We start from the raw sequence: 20828 nt of genomic DNA on the forward strand, positions 1-20828 counted from the left end.
AACCAAATCAAGTCCATTAGAGAATCTGAAATTCAAACCCATGGAGATTGTGAATCAATAATATCCAAGGGTCAGCAGCAAGACTGAGGCTGTACAGTGAAGGAGCTAAGAACAGGGACTCAGGGAACAGAATGCCTGGGTTCAAATCCTACTTTTGTCACTTACCAGCCTGTGTGACGTTTGTGAAATTACCCTCTCTGAACTTAAGTACTGTATGGTCAGGCCATTCGAGATGGCTGTTCTCTTGCCTCTGTACATTCTCTGCTGAATCAATCCCTGCTTCACTCACATGATTATCCAATCCTCTTAATTATAGGGTTTAATCAGTACTGCCTATGTGCTTGCCCCCTGCCCCAGCCGCTGGTTTCCCTGGTAAGTGGTGAGCCAACCTGACATCAATTCCCCATATAATCTGTAACCTCTTTCTCCCCCAGGTAGCAAAGATTGTTGCCGTGTTCTGCCTGCCATATGCCATGTATGGTGGGGTGTTACTCCAAGACCTTTTCCTTCAGACTTGCAAGACCTTAAATGTAAATGGATTAAATGCTCCAACCAAAAGACACAGACTAGCTGAATGGATACAAAACCAAGACCCATATGTATGCTGTCTACAAGAGATCCCTATCCGATAAATCACAGATGCCTGTCGCTGTCTCTGGGCTCTTTCTTTGGTCTCACATCTGGGCTATTACAAGGCTTGCAGGACTGCCCAACAACTACACTAATCTGTAAAATGGAGATACTAACAGTACCTACATCTGTATATTGGAGATAATAATATAATTTACCTCAGAAGATTGCTCACCTTCAAAAGGGTGAAAATGGTAGAACCCACCTCATAAGGTTACCATGAAGATTAGAAGTTGATACATATACAGAACTTAGGAGACTGGCCTATAGTGAGCATTAAGTAAGCATTCATTCTGATTGCTATTAATATTATCAAAGAATCAAAAATGAGATTGGCATAGGAGCTATTCAGACATAAGCATAGCAGGGCTAAGGAAACCAGGTAATTGACATGGTAACTGGGGAGTAGAGGGGACTTTGGACTCACCTTTATGGACCGTTGAGTGCCTGGCATGTGCCTGGGTCAGGCAGACATAAAGTGCCATCAGCAAGGTGGACAGAATAATTCTGTTTTGTTTTTCTAAAAGTCCAAAGCGTAGCTCCTGGGGAGATTTGGCCTGCAATTTATTCAGTGCTGAACCACATGACTTAAAGGTTAGCAGGGATGAATGCTTTTGGTTGAGTCTGTCTTAATATAAAGACCTATTTATTTGCTCCAAGAATAAAGTTTTCATTTAAAGTTAGCCATTTGAATTCCCATAGACCAAAGTGATCTGGGCACTATGCTTATATTAGCAATTAATAGTTCAGTTATGTCACTGCCCTCCGTGGCAAAACTCTGTGGTACAAACTATAAATCTTCAACATCCCTAAGTTTCTTTTTTGGTTATCTGTCTCACAGGTGTTGATATTACACACACACACACACACACACACACAGCCTTACTTTTCCCAATAATAAAATCAAAGCTATTAGCTACTCATTAAATTGTAAAAACATATATCCACATCAATGCTAGGACATGATATGTTTTCAGCTCAGGGTGTTTCCATTGATTCTCAAGGACTTTTGTATGAGAAGGCAGGATATTTCCTCTTATCATATTATGTATATGTTTCTACAATTTTAGTTGTTTCATGTATTTAGTGTTTGGTTAATTTATCCCATATGACAATTAATAAGAGTTAGAAGTTGGAAGAGAGTATCATCAACTTTTAAAATAAATGTTTTAAATATTTTGTCCTAACTTGGAAATCCGTTTGAAGTACCTCTGCAATGCATTATGCTCTAGCCTTACAAATAAGAACTTTTTAAAATGTCAGTGATTAAACATGTACATAGCATTTTGCAAGCGTTCTAAAAAATGCTTTCTAAATTAGACTTTTCGATAAAAGGTGTTTTTCTCCTCATCAAATGTTTAAAAGTGGATTATTAATGCCATAAGTAGGGGACAAGGAACAGAGAAAGAACTGCTATTTTTTGGCCTAATTAGCTCATTGTCAACTAGTTAGTAGGGTTTTTTACTTAGTACATCTTAGGTTAAGTTATTGTTATTTCTTTTTGATGACAAATGGAAGGACAAACCATGTGAGGGAATAACCTCTAGCTCTATATCGTATTTATTATCCTCACTGGTGCAGTAAGTAAGTGAGTGTAGAGGTGTGAAATTCCAGTTGAGAAAAGCATGATGTTTGAAGAGGAAGTGCTTACATAGAGACTACAATTTACAAAAAAATGATTGCTGAAATTTAAAGATTATTTATTTAAAAAAACTAGATATATAATTATGTCATCATCTACATAGTTCACAATTTCCACTAATATGAATAAAGTATATATTTTAAAATATAATTCAATTAGCTTCCACAACAATCTGAGTGATCAGTTGTAGAAATCAAGATAATAACTCAACAGGAAATGAACACATTTTTACACTCTCATTTTTGACTACATAGTGATTATGATTTTCCTGTAAACTTACAAATTCACTAATTTGGGTTAGTTAGTAGTTTTATGTGTGGTATGAGAGTTTCCATGTCCCTGATGGATTTATAGCACAGATATATTTAATAAAAATCTGAAAATTTTAAAATTCAGAGAAAATATGCATCACCTTGAGATATCCTGATGCTTTGATATTATTAAAATATTTTACTGGTTTTGATTGACAAAAATGCACTCCAATGACAATAGGATCTTCTTTATGAGATTGTCACTTTACAGTAAATTAAGAACAAAATAATTATTGTTAACAAGAAAATAACATGATGTAAAGGGCTTTGTGAGAAAATGAAAGCAGCAAGTATGAGTAAGAAATCATTAACAAAGCCAATGGAAAGCCAGGTTGAGTTTCTAAGTGTGAGCATTAAAAATAAATATTTCAGGCACCTTCAGTTTCTGGTCCAGCATGTAAGGAGCTTGGAGGTTGTCCGTTCAATCGTCACAATAAGGAAAAAGTCTGAACAACCTGACAGTCAACAACTCTTCTTAGATCTGTCAGAGAATTAAGGTCACATGGCAAGCCACTACCCTCAAAACTGGAGAATCAGGTGAATACAGAGAGCCATAACTTACCTGAGCAGAAACCCAGGACCAGAAACCTTTGTGGGAACGAGTATTGGGGTAGGAAAACCGAAATTGTAATTGACAAATTGCTGGAAGTTCAGGGTGGACAATTCTGAGAGTTAAAATTATCATGGAGGCCCAGTCCTAAGCGGCCCCATGCTTTTGCGAGTATTAACTGCAGGAGCCCTACTAGGTTCTCACAGTGAAGATCAGAGAAAAATCCCCTTTTACTTCCAGCAGGGGGAATGGAAAGAAGACGTTTTGAAAAATGCCCAGAGTATTCTAGTCTGCTTTAAAAGGGCCTTTCCTTAAGAGGAACTATTTTACAAGAGCCTAATCTACTGGGGTTTTATTAGTTTAACAGACCTGGAGGGGTAGAAGGACCAAAATCCAGCCCCCTCTAGCCATCCTGTCTCACCTAAGGAAGGGTAGAGAAGGAGGAATAAAAAGCACCTGTGAGGTAATGGCCCAGGGGTAATCTGGCCCACTAAAAGTTGGACCTAATCATAGGACTGTATAATCCTTCTCCCTCCGCCTCCCTCCCCACCACCCAAACACACACCTTATCACCATGTCACTAAAGGCCTATATCACAGTTCTCAACAAGACAACAACCCAGTTCAAAAGTAGGCAAAAGATCTGAATAAACACCTCACCAAAGTAGCAAATAGGTATGTGAAAAGATGCTCAACATCATAAGTCATCAGGGAATTGCAAATTAAAACAAGGAGATACCATTGCATGCCTATTAGGATGGCCACAATCCAAAACACTAACAGTGTTAATGTCAAGAGGAGCGAGTATGTGAGAACTCTGTGGAAAGGAAAAAAAGCAATAGTTATCCTAGAATAAAAAATAAATACATGCATATAAATATAGATAAAAAGATGATAGATATAGATATAGATATAAATAAAAGCTTGACTATCCTATTTTCCTATTTAAAAAATGTTAGCATAGGGCTTCCCTGGTGGCGCAGTGGTTGAGAATCTGCCTGCTAATGCAGGGGACACGGGTTCGAGCCCTGGTCTGGGAAGATCCCACATGCCGCGGAGCAGCTGGGCCCGTGAGCCACAATTGCTGAGCCTGCGCGTCTGGAGCCTGTGCCCCGCGACGGGAGGGGCCGCGATAGAGAAAGGCCCGCGCACCGCGATGAAGAGCGGTCCCCGCACCGCGATGAAGAGTGGCCCCCGCTTGCCGCAACTGGAGAAAGCCCTCGCACGAACCGAAGACCCAACACAGCCAAAAATAAAAATAAATAAATAAATAAATAAGAAAATCCTTTAAAAAAAAAAAAAAATGTTAGCATAAATAATACTGGAACTCTTTTCCTTGCATAAGTTATAGTATTTTAAATCTACATCTGTTTTTAATATAAGTGTATTAGGGTCTTCTAATGCTTACTAATAAAAAGTAATTGATTCATTTCTCTATTGTTTTTAGATAGTCTGGGTTAGATTTAATATTTGATCGTTATTATTTAGTCTGTCTCTATTTGAAACAAATCCTACTACTCTAATTTCTGCAGCCAGGAGAAGGTGTTTGGCTTATTCCTCTTAATACTTTAAATACTGAAATTGTTCATTAGTAATATCTGAAAATGAGAAATGTAGCAAAATATGACGCAGTTTAAAAGGTGCTAATTAAGCTACAATGACAACAGCAGACTCTGAAGTGCATGAGTCATTAGTAATTCCAGTTGGTGTACTTTTTGGTCGGTCTTCAGTTGTGCAGTCATCCTAAAGGGAGTAGCACTTCAACGCTCTGGAATTGCCTAGGTGTGGTTTTGCCCAGAGCAGAGGGATGGACTGATTGATCTCTGGGAGGTTCTTCCCACCCCAGAGTCTCAGATGGTTAAAATTTGCAATTGAAATAAGCTTATTGCAATCCCTCTGCCCTTGATCCCTCCTCTCGCATCCATGATTAAGTGATACCTTGACTCCTTTGCACTTTCCCAACCTCTCTCAAGTTGATGCCTGTCAGGATTCTGGATCCTCCCTTAGTCTTCCTTTCACAATAATTTAAGTGTTGATTCAGTGAGATGGAGAAGAGGCAAAAGAGGGTACACAATTTGAACACACAGAAGAATTTTAAATTCCAACTAGTGAACCCATTTTTCTTTAACATAATTCGAAAGGATTGAGACAGGGAAAGCTCTCGGCTTGGAACATACATTAAAGAAATAAATCTAATTACCATGTCCCATGGAAATGTCATACAGGTGATATATATTACATATATATGTATATACACACACACATATATATATACTTCATATATGTTTATAAGAATATTTATATAGACCTGCCCTAACCTGGAATCTCAATGCCATTTACAGAATCTGGTGAATGAGAATAATGGCCTGGGACTCATGGTTGAAGCAAGAAAGCAAATTGGCAGTGACTCAAGAAGGCAGTCAATGAGAAGAGGCCATGCTTTTACGATAGCATAGAAAATGCTATTATTTACATATATCTCCATAATTCCACACCACCTTCAACGCACCTACCTCTTTTCAAGGCTGAATGACCTGAATTCAGCTGAATCATTATGTTCATATTCACATATTGATCAGCTTTCATGCCACTCAATAACAATAGTTATTTATTGTTATTAGCAATATTCTTATATCCTATTATAATTATCCTTCAAGGATGGTTTTGATACTTGTATTGATCTGTGTTTAATGTTATAAATATGATGAGCAGGTGGGAGGAGGAGGAAGAGAGAACACATCAAGATTTTCTCTACTTCTCATGTCCCCTAAGTACAGCCCTCATATAACCAGTTCTTTTGGTCTATTCCACCATGCCAAATTACTCTAACATGACATGCCACAGTCCTCTCTACAGCTGTTTCCTCCTGGAGGGAAATACGGTCCTTTAGTGAATCCTGGACTCTCTTCACCCAGTTTTCCATCCATAACATCGGCCCGAGGATCTCAGTCTGTAACGTGTGTCTACTTGGTGGCAGGAGATGCTCACCAAGACCAAGGCGTCCTGTGACTTAGGATCAGCCTTTACTTCTAAAAGTCAACTTAGTTAAGTTTAGACTTCCAGAACAATTTGGGGGATGGAGCCAGAGAAAGGGAGCAGCTCTATGCAGGGGAACGTGCTCTGGGCTTTTATTTGGAAGCCATAGCATTTATGAGAATTGCTGTCACTTTCAGCTGAGCCATAACTAGCAGGCCTCACACACTGTGAATGCAGAGCAGCCACTTGTGCTTTGGGACTTCCCAGCTTAACAGCTTCCCACTTCATCATGTACTGGGAGGCAGAGCTATTTAAGCAGATGACAACAGAAGTGATAAAGATGGTAAAGAGAACTGATAAAGAATCATGTAAAGAAACATGTTCCCCCCCCCCCGCCGCCCCAACACTTTCCCTTCCTTTCTTCCTTTTCCGTTTTTCCTGATTTCCTGATTTCCTTCCTTCCTTCTTCCTTTTAGATCAAAACTACTCTTTATTTTCAAAGTTCAGTAACATAAAACAGAAGCATATTTTCAAAAGCAGAGCTCTGTCCATCTATTGAAATCTCTGTCTTGTCTGTGCTATCATTGAGACAAAAGGGAAGAATTCATTTACCCATAGTTAAATGATGACATGAAGGAAGATATAAAAATATCTTGTGTTTCAAGGAGTAGTCTGAAAATTAGCATTTTGAATGAAATTTCCATTCTGTTAATGACGCCCTGCCACCAATTTCTTCAAAATCCACATATCCATCTGCATGACATGAGAAAAAACACCACAAAATCATCAGGTAATGAGGATTTTGTGAATGTTACCCCAGCATAATATCTCTATGGCATTCACAGCACAATGTGCTATCGTTTGTCTGCAATATCCAAGTTGCTGCCTCTGTTTTTTATTTTATTTTATTTTATTTTATAACCAATGCCTGGAATTGTCTTTCTCTCCAATCCACTGATGCATTAACTCCACAGCTCATTTCCAAATAAACTCATTTACATGTTTCAATTCAGAGTTTTTCTCCTTTTTATTCCTTTACATGTTTAAATTATTTTTGTCTCTAGCCTCTATTCCTTTTATGTTAGTATAGCTGCTGAAACTTACTGAAATGTTGCTTTGTAAAGACATCAAGTTAATCCTGTATTTGTGGTTTGTTTCACAATACAAATTGTAATGTCCTTATATTTAAAATATTTTTTTCTACTTTTTCCTTTGGATACTCAGGATGTAAAAAATAGCCTGCCTTTTTCATTTACCTAACTTTTTTTATTTTGGTTTGCAAATAGATGCATAAATGAAAAAAAAAAAATATTTCTCTGTAAAAAATTAGCCTAAATAGCCTGTCTTGGCCCTTTAGAGAACTAACAGTATGGTGAAAGTGGCAGACAAATACACAGAAAATTATAATAGAATATGATATGTATAATCACAGTGTGCACGTGAATTGAAAGGTAGGTTACCTAATTCAGATTTGCAGTGGAATAAGTCATGAGAGAACATTTTCCAGAAGTGTGAATATATTCTCTGAGTTTTAAAAAATGCCTTGTTATTTAGCAAGTCATTGAAGTGTGTGAGCTTTAGAGACAGAAAAGCAACCTATGCAAAGGCACAGAGCAGTATTAACATGGTTAGGACTGTATCAGTCAAGACAGGCCAGGTTATGCTGTGGCAACAAATGGTCCTCAAACATCAGTGAGTTATGACCACAAAGCTTTATTTCTCAGGCACAATACACACTATCAGTGGTTGTCAAGGGAGCTCTGACTACTGTTAGATCGTAAGAACTCAGGTTAATGGAGGGACCATTGTCTTGAATGTTACTGATTCTTGTGTCAGAGGAATAAGAAAAGGGTCTTTGGTAGGTCATTAAGATGTTAGCCCCAAAGCGACATGTATAACTTCCATTTACAACTCATTCCTTAGACATGGTCATATAATACTCATCCAAACTCAAGATTGCTAGAAAGTGCATTCTTACCTGATGCCCATGAGATGGAGAAACCAGAAATAGTTTCCTATCCAGAGAATGTACAGAAAAATACAAAAAGTCTATTACAAAAAATGTGTTTAAACAATGGCAATATCCATGGTAATAAGTGTATAATATTCCAACAACATAGCTTTGAATGTGTAAACCCCACTTGTAAACAAGTCAATCACATTGCTTTACAGTAAAACTTAAAAATTGAAAACATTGTGCTATGTACATATAAATTAAACTCCACATAAAATAAATTTAATTTAAAGTCACAACACTGTAATTTTAAAGGCATTTAACACTAAAATATTTTTCTACTTAAATCCTACTGGGATTAACGACTACTAAATAAGCCTATCAGCAATATTTAGAAATATTTAGCTACCACAAAATGTCTATACAAAAGAATCTTAAAATAAATTGGATTGATGGGGATAAATACAAAGACTATTATCTCTTTTTTTTAATGAAGTATACTTGGTGTACAATATTATGTAATTTACAGGTGTACAATATAGTGATTCAAAATATTTAAAGATTATACTCCATTTACAGTTATTATAAAATATTGGCTATATTCCCTGAGTTATACTATGTATCCTTGTAGCTTATTTTATATGTAATAGTTTATATCTCTTAATCTCCTACACCTAATATGCCCCTGCCCCCTTCCCTCTCCTTACTGGTAACCACTAGTTTGTCCTCTATATCTGTGAGCCAGTTTCTTTTTTGTTATATTCATTAGTTTGTTTTAATTTTTAGATTCCACATATTAGTGATATCATACAGTATTTGTCTTACTCTGTCTGACTTATTTCACTTAGCATTATACCCTCCAAGTCTATCCATGTTGCTGCAAATGACAAAATTTAATTCTTTCTTATGGCTGAGTAGTATTCCACTGTATATATATATATACCAAATCTTCTTTATCCATTCTTCTGTTGATGGATACTTAGGTTGCTTCCATACCTTGGCAATTGTAAATAATGCTGCTATGAACACTGGGGTGCATGTATCTTTTCAAAGTAGTGTTTTTGTTCAGATATATATCCAGGAGTCAAATTGCTGGGACATGTGGTAGTTCTATCTTTAGTTTTTTGAGAAACCTCTATACTGTTTTCCACAGTGGTTGCACCAACTTAGATTCCCTGCAACAGTGTACAAGGGTTCCTTTTCCTCCACATACTCACTCACATTTATTATTTGTGTTCTTTACGATGATAGCCACTCTGACAGGTATGAGGTGAGATCTCATTGTAGTTTTGATTTGCAATCTCTAATAATTAACAGTGTTGAGCAGCTTTTCATGTGCCTGTTGGTCATCTGCATGTCCTCTTTGAAAAAATGTCTATTCAAGTCTTCTTCCTAGTTTTTAATCACAGTTTTGGTTTTTTTTGATGTTGAGTTGTATGAGCTGTTTACATATGTTGGATTATTAATCCCTTATCAGTCATATCATTTGCAAATATATTCTCCCATTCAGTATGTTGTCTTTTCATTTTGTCAATGGTTTCCTTTGTTGTGCAAAAGCTTTTTGAGTTTAACTAGGTCCATTTGTTTATTTCTGCTGTTATTTCCTTTGCTTTAGGAGACAGATCAAAAAAATACTGCTGTGATTTATGCCAAAGAGTGTTCTGCTTATGTTTTCCTCTAGGAGCTTTATTGTTTCTGGTCTTACATTTAGGTCTTTAATCCATTTTGATTTTTTTAACTTTTTAAAATAACTTTATTGAGATATAATTTGCATACATACCATGCATTTTACCTATTTAACATGTATAATTCAATGGCTTTAAGTATTTTTTTACATTTTTAAAAATTGAAGTATAGTTGATTTACAGTGTTGTGTTAGTTTCAGGTGTACAGCAAAGTGATTCAGTTATACATTCCCATACATCGATTGTTTTCAGATTGTTTTCCCTTGTAGGTTATTACAAAATATTGAGTATACTTCCCTGTGCTATACAGTAGGTCCTTGTTGGTTACCTCTTTTATATATAGTAGTGTGTATATGTTAATCCCAAACTCCTAATTTAGCCCTTCCCCACCTTTCCCCTTTGGTAACCATAAGTTTGTTTTCTATGTCTGTGGGTCTATTTCTGTTTTGTAAGTAAATTCATTTGTATCATTTTTTTAGATTCCACATAAAAGTGATATCATATGATATTTATTTTATTTTTGTATGTGGTGTTAGAGAATATTCTAATTTCATTCTTTTACATGTAGCTGTCCAATTTTCCCAGCACCACTTATTGAAGAGACAGTCTTTTCTCCATTGTATATTCTTGCCTCCTTTGTCATAGACCATAAGTAAGTGGGTTTATTTCTGGGCTCTCTATTCTGTTCCATTGAGCTATGTGTCTGTTTTTGTGCCAGTACCATACTGTTTGGATTACTGTAGCTTTGTGGTATGGTCTGAAGTCAGGGAGTGTGATTCTTCCAGCTCTGTTTTTCTCTCTCAATACTGTTTTTGTTTTTCAGAGTCTCTTGTATTTCCATACAGATTTTTAAATTATTTGTTATATTTCTGTGAAAAATGTCACTGGTATTTTGATAGAGATTGCATTGAATCTGTAGATTGACTTAGGTAGTATAGTCATTTTAACAATATTAATTCTTCCAATCCAAGAACACAGTATATCTTTCCATCTGTTTGTGTCATCTTCAACTTCTTTCATCAGTGTCTTATAGTTTTCTGAATACAGGTCTTTTACTGTCTTAAGTAGGCTTATTCTTAGACATATTATTCTTTTTGTTGTGATGGTAATGGGATTGTCTCCTTAATTTTTCTTTCTCATAGTTCATTCTTAGTGTATAGAAATGCAACTGATTTCTGTATATTAATTTTGTATCCTGCAATTTTACCAAATTCATTGACGAGATCTAGTAGTTTTCTGGTGGCATCTTCAGGATTTTCTATGTATAGTATTGTGTCATCTACAAACAGTAACAGTTTTACTTCCTCCTTTGCAATCTGGATTCCTTTTATTTCTTTTTCTTCTCTGATTGCTGTGGCTAGGACTTCCAATACTATGTTGAATAAAAGTGGTGAGAGTGGATATCCTTGTCTTGGTCCTGATCTTGGATGAAATGCTTTCAGCTTTTCAATGCTTATAGTAGCATGTTCTTTCTAGGATTTGAAGACTACAAGAGGTCATATTTTGAAAAATATACTGGGTTTGTAAGATTATATATATGCCAAAATCTGAGAATGATGTTACCTACAGATATAATCAAATAGCCCTTTATGGGAACAGCAGAAGAAAATCATATGTCTTTCTTACTAGGAAGATTATATCATCTAATGCAAGAAACATTGGCTTTATCATCAGATGTCAGGATTTAAACTTTACCCTCATGATTTTTAGTGACATAAGTCTGTTCATTAGATATTTTTCTGAGATACAATCTCAGATCTGTAATACAGAGATAATAAGATTCATCTCATAGGATTTTAGGAATTAAATGTGATAATAGCATATAAAAGTGCCTAGTTGTCTCTACAGAATAGACAGTAAATAGCAATACCTTTTCTTTCTAGTCCCTTCTTGAGGCTGTGTATATTTTTCCTTTATACATGACTGATTTTCCAAAAATGTTGTATCTACAGCTTCTTAGCAAAGCTGTTTCTTTTAGATTAATGTCCTGATCAAATCCACTTCCTCTCAACTGGGTTTCAAGGAGACAACCCATGATTGGTCTACTTATTACTGCTCAGTTATCTCTATTCCGCAGCCACCCAACTATACACTGATTTACTGATCATCCACAATATACTGGGGAGGCACTGAGCCAGGCCAACTCTAAAGGCTGAAAATCCTGGAGATGCTGAAATACTATTTCCAGAACAAATCTACACAGCAATAAGCATACAGTAACTTTAGGCTTATTCTAAAACAGAGTTTCCCAGATGACAGAACTGAAAACTTTGTCCAGGATATCTTTGAGACTATAATCTTTGTCAATGATCTCTCCTTCTCAGTTGTGTTTCCTTAATTTTTCTGGATTTTCAGTAGAGAGAAGAGCAGCAACAGAAATTTCATCATTAAAATTGTCAAAGTTATGGTGTTAGGGCAGCTACAACTTTTAACTTCATATTCACCTCCCTTCCCAAACAATGATCTTCTGGTTTTTAAGGAAATGAAGGTAGCTCCTCACACAGAGGTGTTAATCCCAATGTAGAAGAGGCTGTACATTGTAATGTTCAGGCATTCATTTCATTTAGGTAACTTTCAAATGTGGATAAGGAGCTTGGGTCAAAGGTAACAAAAGTTTGTGAAATGTTGGTAGCATAACAAGATACCAAGCACTTGATAATAGTCACTGAGAAAATAGTCTTCAAAATCCCAGGGAGATTTTTCAGTGCAATGACAAATTCAAGAATGCATCTAACAAATGCATCTAATGCATTTGTTAGAATGCATCTAACAACTTCAAGAATGCATCTAAGAATGCACAATAAATAGGTGCATTACCATTTAATATCAAGGCAATTGCATATGTGCCCTTGCTGACTACTTTATCTGAGGTATTTCAGTATTACCCATTTGATTTCCAAATTTTAAATATCAGGATTGTTAGCTTTTCTAGAGAATCAATGTAACTTTACAGAAGATTTTCAGCTAAGCGGAATTTTCTTTCTTCATTGAAAAAAATGTATAGTACTGTTTTAGATAGGAAAAGTCTTTTGACAAAATCTAACACATTTTATGTCTGCCACTTAAAATAGTTTAATTACTAAAATGAGAAATCATACATTAACTTACTACTAGGCTGGGCTTCTGCATCAGAATATATTTAGAAATAACGCCATTCATCATTTGGGAAATAAATTATTGTTTGAAATGTTTCAACATAGGCCCTTTAACAATTCAATTTAATTTAAATTTCACTGTTGTAAGGGAAAAAAAATTAGATACTAGCTGGCTTTTGATTGCAATGCCTTGCTACCTTTTATATTCATATTTGATCATGTACGCAAGCCACTTGAAAAGAAATGTTGTATCAGGTTTAGTCCCAAAATGTATCAGCATCCTTAGCCATAACCCTAGACCCAGTTCCATGAAGTAGTTGACATGGTTCTCAGCACAGTGTTGGCCCCAAGGAACGATCACTACCTGCAATGATTATCCAGTTGGTTTTAAAAATAGGGGAAGTAAGTAAATGCATCCTAATGTGATTTGGCATGTAATTTAGGGAAAGAAATTTAAAATTTGGCTCATTTGGAAGAGACAAAAGTGAAAATTATGCAAGCCAGTAGACATAAATTTTCCACTATGTCTTCCAGTCTACAGATTTGAATTCTTACAGACAAATTTCTCATACAATTTGCACATTTTTAAATGTCCTTAGCACAAATCTATTCCTATGTCTGTTTTAAATGAGAAAAGAGTACAGAAGAAAACAACTTTTTACAAAACTATTTAGAAAATCAGTAAGAAGACTAGAAAAGGTCTTTCTTATTGAAGACAAGCAAATAGGCATAAAAAAGTTGGAACCTCTGGAACAAATTATAAATGCTTATTTCTTAGCTATGGGGCAATCTGTGTTAATGACATATTTACATTATCTAATTTGATTGAATATTATGTTCTTTTTCTAAGATAAATAACATACCCAATATTATAGCACATGAACATTAACCCTCCAAGAATCAACATTCATCAGGATCTCACTGTCCTCTTCACTCTTGGTTTCCTGGTTTTCCATCTTAACCTTCCGCAACTCTTTAGTCTTTTCACACTCTCCTTTACTCTGCCTATCTTTTAAATATAAATGTATCTCTGAGTCCTGCTCTAAATTCTTCCATTCTTTCTCTACACATTGTTCATGGGTGATTGTATCTAATAACACGACTTCATATACCTTGGCTAATAATTCCAAAATCTCAAATCCAACAGAGATTTGTCTTGAACTTTTTACCAAAAGGTCTTCCTGGCTCCTTACTCATTTCATGTCTGAAACTATATTCATCTTTCCTCAACCTTGCTCTTCTTCCTTTGATCCTGATTATTAAGGAACAGCTCCACCAGTCACTGACCCAACATGGAAGTCTGTGCATTATATCTGAACGTTCCATCTCCCACATTCTCCATAGCCAGTCTATCATCTAGTAATGTCTACACTACCTTCAAAATATTTCCAAAGTCAGTCCTTTTGCCTCCTCTCCTTAGTGCTTATTTTAGGCAAATAGGATTCCTTTTCTGGATTACTGCATCCTTCTAAAAATAATCCTTTTCTTAAACCCTTGTGGTAGGCAGAATAACAACCCCCAAAGATGTCCATGTCCTAATTCTTGGGACCTGTGAATTTGCTATCTTATGGGACATTAACATTTAAGGACCTTGAGATGGAAAAGTGTATCCTTGATTATCCAGGTGGATCCAATCAAATCTCATAAATCTTTAAAAGCTGAGACCCTTTTTCAGAAATGTTCTGTCAATAAGTAAAGGGCATGTGTGTCACCACTCAGAGTGAGAGAAGGCATCAGAGAGGGAAGAGGGATCCTGCTTCTTAAATAGAAATTAACCCAATTATTTTTAACCACACCTTCTTTCCTATTTCCAGAGTCATCTGATCTTTTGAAGACTCTTTAGAACCTTTCCTTCCTGCTGACTTAGTATCTCTTTTCCCTGGTCTTTTACCACTCATCCATCTGCTTTCTAGAATGTAAACACCTGTTCTATTATCTCCTTTCCCCTCTTTTTATGCTTGTAATTTTATACCTTTTGTTGTTAATATATTTTTGTATTATTTTAGAAGGTTTTGGGGAGAGAATTTAACTAAATGTATATGGTCAATTTGCCATCTTTAAACAAAGCCCTTCCCTCTTCAATTTTCTTTCCTCTCCCAACCCTTTCAAAAAATCAGTTTCTGCCTACTTGCTCCTTTTTGTATTGGCAGATTTGAATGATGTCCTCTTAATGTAAGGCTTAGTGGAATCAGGACAAATTTTATAGAACAAATGCAATTTTGAGATCTAATGATTTTGTCACATATTGAAAATTTATATAAAATGCAACACCCAAATTAATATATTTTTGGAAACAAACAGAAAGAATCTCAAACCTGTATTTCCCCAGAGAAGTTGAAGCCCCAAGAAACATTTAACAAAACACAGGTTTTTAATTTAAATAAAGGAACTCCCCTACTTTTTTTGCTCTGTAAAGAGCACAGAGGTTTTTGGTTTTAAGCAGGAAATTTAAGGTCAGATGTCGAAGCCCAATGTCTGATTACAGCCAAGTGTCACCCTCTCCTTAGCTCCATATTTTACACTCACTATATATATATTACTTTAATCTTCCCTCAATTCTTGGAAAAGAGCCAGACTTAAAATGCATGTTTTCAAAGGACTTGAATAGAATCTTGTCTAAAATGCAAAACATGGTTTCTTTTTTAACATCTGTGGTATACTTTAGTATTTTTCCCTACATCCTCATGGTTTTGTCTGCTTCTTAGGAAGGGGTAGAAGAAACCAAGTACAAAAGCAAAGAGAGAGAGAGGAACAAACAAGAGAGAGATGAAAGGCACCAATAATAATAATTTTCTTAAATATAAACCAAGTCTTCTTAAATCCTTTCCAGATTGAGTCTTGGTCCTTTCTATAATTTTTTAGGATCAATTCAAATTTTATTCAAGTAAGACATTTGTCTTTATTTTGGCCCCAATCATGAGTGTTATGAAGTCACCATTAATCTGTTTCAAGAATTCTTTTAAGAAAAGATACTTGATTTTAAAATAGAAGTGTGTTTCATAGAAACTTTCAATCATATGTTGTAAATTTTACAGAAAACAGAATTTGCAGTGAGACCAATCCTAAGTTACTCTTAAGGTCACTCTGCCATTTGAGCCAACGGCCCTTGGAGTAAATGATGACATGGTGATTGTTAAAAGAAACACATCACTTTCCAAGGAAAATTTCTCATGACAAACCTAACTATTTTCATGCAAGGGAGAGCAAATAACTTAATAACAACAACAACAACAACAACAAAACAGATAGAGGAAATGAAGAGAAGAGATAAGAAGGAGTGGTGGAAATGTTTTGTTTATGTTTTTAAATAATAAAATTGAAGTATTATAAATTTCTTTCCTTCAACAAGTGACCAAAAATGCTGCACAATGACTTCTGAATTTGGCATTTTACCAGACCTCCATGAAGAATATCTTCTGAGCACAGTTGGAAAATAAAAGAAGAGAAAATAAACAAGCCATACAACCAATTGAAAAGTTACTTGCAAGCATCCTTGGATGGCATTTGCTAGATTCCGAGAGGCTAATCAAGCCCTGTCTTGCACGTGTTATTGCAAAAAACTTCAATCTCCCATTCCTGCATAAATAAGAAAGTAAGAGTCTAACATAATTAGTTTGAAAATGTGATAATGAGAAGATATTCTGACCCATTCATAGCTTGTCCAAAACACATTGAACAGAGGAGGAACACATCTGGACATACAGTAATTTAAGGGTAGAATTATTGCATCACCATTCATTTTAGTCTGAGTTCAATTTAACGCTACTATTTAATGGATTTATAATTAAACTTTGTCTCTACCATCAGGGTGACATGTGACTCTAAGCAGTAATATGAGTCTCCAAAGCACCATTACAAGTTGATTTGAGAGGGTTTTCTTCACTGTGAACCGTGAGTCACAGAACTTTAAAGCTGGGCATATGTTGCAGATGGGGCAAACAAGCTATGGTGGTGAAAATGGGACATATTGTTTCTTCTTAAGAATCAGTATAGATTGGGTCAGACCTGGAATTCTGTTGCAAAGAACTTGGATTATGAGATTAGAAGAAAATCTGGCCCAATCCCAAACCATCCCTGGTGTGGGAGGAATTCTTGGAAGTTATATAAATTGGGAGAGTACCATGGATTGCTGGGCAGATTACAGGAGCAAATGGAGCATGTCTAATCCAGGAGAGTGGCCAGATGAGGAGATTAGAAGCAATTAGGAAACATGAACAAATATTGAAGGAACTGGGAAGAAATTAAAGACTTGTGACAGGATCTCCAAAATCTGAAAAGCTGAATATAAGCAAAGGGGAAAAAAACAAAAAACAAGACTAGTTCTCTTTTTGTGGACTTGCTCTGTTTAGAACTAAAAAAGGACAAACCCAGGATCAATGCAGGGTAGTCAGAGTGAGATATTATTTAATCAGAGCAAGAAAAAACTGTCTAATAATTTGGTTCCCTCAGAGTGACCTACATCAGGAGAAACTACATCCGTCCCTGTGAAACTGTGAAAATGAAGTCTAGATAATGTAGGGGGTAATCATGCATTGGAGCAGTATTGAATTTCATAACGTCTAAGGTCCTTCCAACCCTTGGAGTTAGTAAACACCTGGCTTTGTCTGAGCATCTGGGCACACCCTGAACCCAGTCATGGGGCCATGCCTTCTTGATGTGTCACTATTCCACAAAGCATTATTTTCTCAGCTACTTTGGCAACGAAGATTAAGTACAGCTTTCATTTGATTAACATATTTACTAAAAACAAATAATGCTATCACCATACACAATTCGACATCTTTTTTTTCCTGAGTATGTCCTTATAGGCATCTCAACAAGCATCAGGTACAACCTAATTCATCAGCTATTCTATCAAATGTTATAGGTGTCAGGTTAATAATATGTAGAATTTGGATCTTATGCATGGTATGGTGTTCCTATTTCATTAGTATGTTTCTACATAAATCCCTAAAAATCCTCAAAATAGCTGATTACTGGGTTTTGATTTGAGCCTTGGCCAGGATGTTGAATTATACTCCAGCACCACAGTCTCTCCTCCCTGAACCTCCTACTATATCCAACATAAGAGGTTCTTATGAGGCTGGTAGGAGAAGCTACATTTGGCTCACTTAGGAGAAAATGTAAACATCTGACCCACATGGATTACCTGCCCACATTTTAAACCAGGGTAACCCATCCACATGCCATATGGCCTCCACCAGTAAAGGAATGATCCTCCTTTACCATCCTAGACTGTTCATGGAAAAAGTCTTAAATCTTGTTGCTTCATTTCAGCCTCCTTTCCCACCTTTTCACTTTCCACTCCTGCATTTTGAATATGAGAATATGATTGCTTACTTTCAGCTTCATCTATTGATTCAGGCCCTTTACTCAATCTTTGGTTTTGACCCTAGCCATTTTTCAGGGTCAGAGTCTGCACTTGGTCTCTGGTGCTCCTGCTCTGGCTCTCAGTTACTCACTTACTTAATCAGCACCTGGTGTGAGTCACCATCCCCCTTGACCAGTCCTTGGTACTGGCACATTCAGGTGGATCTACTTCTAGGCTTACCTTAAATATTCACGAAGATGGACAGATAGTGGCCTTTTCCCAAATTACTATTGGTGAAGCTCAGAGATTATATTTCTGAAAGTCAAATAATAACAAGGCACACGTGCACAATTCAGGGTCCTTAGAATAGGCTGATGGTTCTGGGTGCCTTCTATTTGAGTTCAAATTCCTGGGTCTCATCACACCAGGTTGATGGCTTGGAGATGTTCACTATGCCTTGACTGAATCTTGAGAGAATATAAGCAGAACAATAATATGACTAAGTGTGGCATCATCGTGGTCACTTACCTAAGACAAGCACCCCAAGCAGGGTTATTTTTCCAATCTGACTCACAGGGTTATGAGAAAAACCTAAGTGGTACAATTTTATTTGAAATTCTACCAGGCAAAAGCTTACACACAATATTCTCCTAGCAGAAATGATTTCTTTCAAGAAAATTATTATAAAAATATTCAATTAAAATTAAAGTAAAATAGAAAATCTTAATTTAAAACAGTAGACCACTTATAGAGAAATTTACAAAAAAAAGGCACTTAAAATGAAGGTAAAGAAAATAGGAACACATTTCAGTGTCATACCATATAGAGGATGGATTTGCTTTTGGACAGGTTTAGAGAGTTCTCTAACCTTCTGTCTTCTAAATTTCCAATTAAAATATGAGTACAGGGAGTAGGGGAATGTGTTTGTTTACACTTGGCAAAAACTGATTTCCTGTTTCTAAGAAAAAAAGCTTTCAAAGCTTTTTTGGACTTCAAATAGCTCTTGCAAAACAATATTTTGATGAGCTAAGTGTAAATGAACCAGAAACATATGGATTGGATTTCCACTGAGATACACATGGGCTTAAACATAAGCTGAAGAGAATGCCTGGTAAGTTATACTTGGAATTGATGAAAACCAAAATGTGGTAAATTTTTCAAAACTTATTTTGAGATACCTTATGTCCTGTCCTCCAGCCCAAACACTGAAGGTTTATTCTCTCTTTTTAGGAAATCTGTTTTGAAAGGTAGAAGTTATTTGTTCTTTAACGGAAAAGAGTTAAGTTTTAACAAGCAAGCTTCTAAGTGATGTTACCATGCACATCTACCAATCAGAAGGACTGAAGACATTTTCAGGGCCACTAACACAAATGCATTTTCATTTTCAATAATTGTCTTTGCCTTGATCATTTCCATCTGATTTCTCTGACCTCAGAACAGAAGTATCTAAGGATAAGAGGATGGTGAATGAAATCTCCTGTTGAAAGTTTTCCTAAAACATGCATGCCTGGCTGTATCTATCTTTGCATCCTATAAAGCTGGCTCCACAATAGTTCTAAAAATGTTTTGTTTAAAGTGAATAATCTCAGAAATACATTGTCCTCTACCCTGAGTGATATTTGAAATTGTACTGGAAACCATCTTGAAAAAAGATGTCATGATACTACATCATTTAGGACTATAAATTCTTATCCACAGAAGAGATGATTACATGATTAATGGTATTTATATGGCCTAATCCTTTCAGAGTCTCAGGGGTTTGTGAAACAATGGTGTAAGAGATATCTCTCTTATCTACTCATCAACAGACTTGCATCAGATGTTGTTATGGGCTGAATTTTGTCCCTGTAAAATGTATATGTTGGTATACTAAATCCCAGCACCTCAAAGTGACTATATTTGGAGATAGAACCTTTAAATAGGTAATTAATTTATAATGATGCCATTAGGGTAGACTTTCTTCCAAGATGACAGGTGTCTTCATAAGAAGAACTTAAAAGTCTCTTTGGTGGGGCTAATGGCAGACTCAGGGAGGGCTCATGCCAAGGAGTACTTCCCAGAACTTCTACTGCCAGTGTCCTTGTCCCCGCAGTGAGCCACAGATACCCCCCCCCACCTCTGCAGGGGACCCTCCAACATTAGCAATGTGGCTGACACGGTCTTGGTATTCTGGCCGGGGGTCAGGTCTGTGCCTCTCAGGTGGGAGAGCCGAGTTCAGGACATTGGTTGACCAGAGAACTCTCGGCTCCATGTAATATCAAATGGCGAAAGCCCTCCCAGAGATCTCCATCTCAATGCTAAGACCCAGCACCACTCAACGACCAGCAAGCTACAGTGCTGGACACCCTATGCTAAACTACTGGCAAGATAAGAACACAACCCCACACATTAGCAGAGAGGCTGCCTAAAATCATAATAAGGTCACAGACACCCCAAAACACACCACCAGATGCGGTCCTGCCCACCAGAAAGACCAGATCCAGCCTCATCCACCAGAACACAGGCACTAGTCTTCTCCACCAGGAAGCCTACACAACCCACTGGACTAACCTTAGCCACTGGGGGCAGACACCAAAAAAACGGGAACTATGAACCTGCAGCCTGAGAAAAGGAGACCCCAAACACAGTAAATTAAGCAAAATGAGAAGACAGAGAAACACACAAGAGATGAAGGA

Source organism: Balaenoptera acutorostrata, chromosome 8 (assembly GCF_949987535.1).
Source record: "Balaenoptera acutorostrata chromosome 8, mBalAcu1.1, whole genome shotgun sequence".
NCBI lineage: Eukaryota > Metazoa > Chordata > Mammalia > Artiodactyla > Balaenopteridae > Balaenoptera > Balaenoptera acutorostrata.